General features: G+C 43.1%; 1 pseudogene; it reads right to left on the bottom strand.

Moving 5' to 3' along the window:
• Positions 1-1,377: 1,377 nt before the first annotated feature.
• Positions 1,378-1,495, bottom strand: LOC126210730 (5S ribosomal RNA; annotated as a pseudogene).
• Between the last annotated feature and the right edge of the window lie 955 nt (positions 1,496-2,450).

Here is a 2,450-nt window from a genome sequence, read left to right as displayed (position 1 = left end):
ATCACTGTATACAAACTACTGTAAACCATACTTAAGCAACAAAAACTGCCAACAACAAAAACGAGGGAAGTTATAACTGAATGTGTTTATAAACCAGCGTGCACTTTAGCGAAAATACGCGGCTGTCTTTAGGTATATTTATGTAACTTAAGTATTGTTCTGTGTGTTATTATGAAAAAGAAAAACCTTATTTCTTGCGAACACTACAATACGACGATGATGCAACTGTTTAAAACTACATTCAAAGACTCACTTAAGATAATTAATTTCGTGATTAACGACGGTTATTTGATATACTGTGACGTAAAGACTATGAAATTGTCATGGGCTGTCTGTGCAGCAGATGTTTGTGTAATGAAACTTCTCTCTCCTGCAGATGCTCCCGTAATTTTTGGTTCAAATGGCTCTGAGCACTATGCGACTTCTGAGGTCATCAGTCGCCTAGAACTTAGAACTAATTAAACCTAACTAACCTAAGGACGTCACACACATCCATGCCCGAGGCAGGATTCGAACCTGCGACCGTAGCGGTCGCTCGGTTCCAGACTGCAGCGCCTAGAACAGCACGGCCACTCCGGCCGGCCCGTAATTTTTGTGTGTGCAGGTGACTTACTAATCGAAGTCATTTTAACCTTCAACTAAAAAGACTGAAAAGTGATTTAAAACTTTAAAACAGTATGTCAAGTAGAGTGAAAAAGCAAACATTTCGTAGCGTAGCATGCATATAAACTCTGAGATATTAAAAATTCCCGCTAGATTTAAATTTTGTGTCGAATCAAGACTGGAACACAGGACCTTGGCCTTTTGCTCTACCAACTGAGGCACCCAAACATGAATCACGACCCGTCTTCACAGCTTTACTTCCACCAGTACCTCATTTCCTAACTTTCAAAGCTCTCCAACGAATCTGGAAGGTAGGGGATAAGGTACTGGCAGAGTTAATAACTGTGAGGAGGGTCGTGACCGTGCTTGGGTAGCTCAACTGGTAGGGCTCTTACCCGGGAAAGGCGAAGGTCCCGAGTTCGAGTTTCTGCCCAGTAAGCTTCGTATCAGCGCACAATCCGCAGCAGGGTGAAAAATTCCTTCTCAGCAATATTCTTTGCTAGTGATTCTTAGCAATTCGCTGACTCTCTGAAAACCGATATGAACAACGTTAACTATTGTGCTTTTTGTTTGAACGTAAGTTAAAATGGTGCCTTCAGCAAATTCCGTTCAACATTGTGGGGCAATGTAACATCTCATGTTTATTTTAAAGATGGGCATGTGGTCAACACAAAATCACTGTCCCGGCCGTATGCCCGTTTACAAGACCGGATCCGCTACTTCTCAATCAAATAGCTCCTCAGTTTGGCTCAAAAGGGCTGAGTGCACCCCGCTTGCCAACAGCGCTCGGCAGATCGGACGGTCACCCATCCAAGTGCTACCCTAGCCCGACAGCGCTTAACTTCGGTGATCTGTCGGGAACTGGTGTTACCACTGCGGCAAGGCCGTTGGCCGCAAAAACACTACTTTTTTTTTTCTCTTCCTAAACGCTCGGCCACCTGGAGCTCCGTCCGCAGCTTGTGGTCTAGGGGCCAGCGTTGCTGCCTCTGTATCACGGGATCCCGGGTTCGATGCCCGGCCGGGTTGGGCATTTTCTCTGCCCGGGGACTGGGTGGTTTCGTTGTCCTCATCATTTCATCATCATTTGTGAGAGTAGATGACCGCACCGTTAAGCACCCCACAAACCAATCATCATCTGGACCTCCCGCCTCGGTCACTCGTATTTCTGCCCAAGCCCTGCATACACCATAAATTTTAACGAAACAGATGATTACGAGAATGCATGGTCCCCTTGTTAGTTAATCGGTAAAACTATTATTCTGTACAGGAGTTCGAATCAAAGCCAAGCGTTATTCACAACCAAACTATTCAGATAACTTTAATTGCAATGTATGAAAAGTAGATAAACAGCTATGTATGTACCCAATTTATGTACAGATAACACACATGACTGACATCACAAAAACTTATCCAGCAACCGAGTGCAGTAACATCAGTTTTGTATTTTTGTCACGATCTTAAGTTCTAATAAATAGTCCAGCTACAGTGTGTCTTCTACGTTATTCATAATTAGGATGGCATACAAATACCATGGTATTGTACATTGAACCGCATGCACCATTTACAAGAGAAATTTCACTGCTGTCCAAAATTAAAGCAACGAACTGCAACTTCCCCGTTCTGCATCTAATTCACGATATAACGTTAAAAATTCAATGAGATGTCCGTACTTTCTTGCTTTCTGGGTAGCCCCATAACCAGAATCGCTAATTGTGCATCTAATTCACGATATAACGTTAAAAATTCAATGAGATGTCCGTACTTTCTTGCTTTCTGGGTAGCCCCAGATCCACAATCGCTAATTGTGCATCTAATTCACGATATAACGTTAAAAATTCAATGAGATG

The sequence above is a fragment of the Schistocerca nitens genome, chromosome 10 (genome assembly GCF_023898315.1).
Source record: "Schistocerca nitens isolate TAMUIC-IGC-003100 chromosome 10, iqSchNite1.1, whole genome shotgun sequence".
NCBI classification, from domain to species: domain Eukaryota; kingdom Metazoa; phylum Arthropoda; class Insecta; order Orthoptera; family Acrididae; genus Schistocerca; species Schistocerca nitens.
The sequence above is the reverse complement of the archived record's forward strand: the minus strand, read 5'-3'. Positions and strand labels throughout refer to the sequence as shown.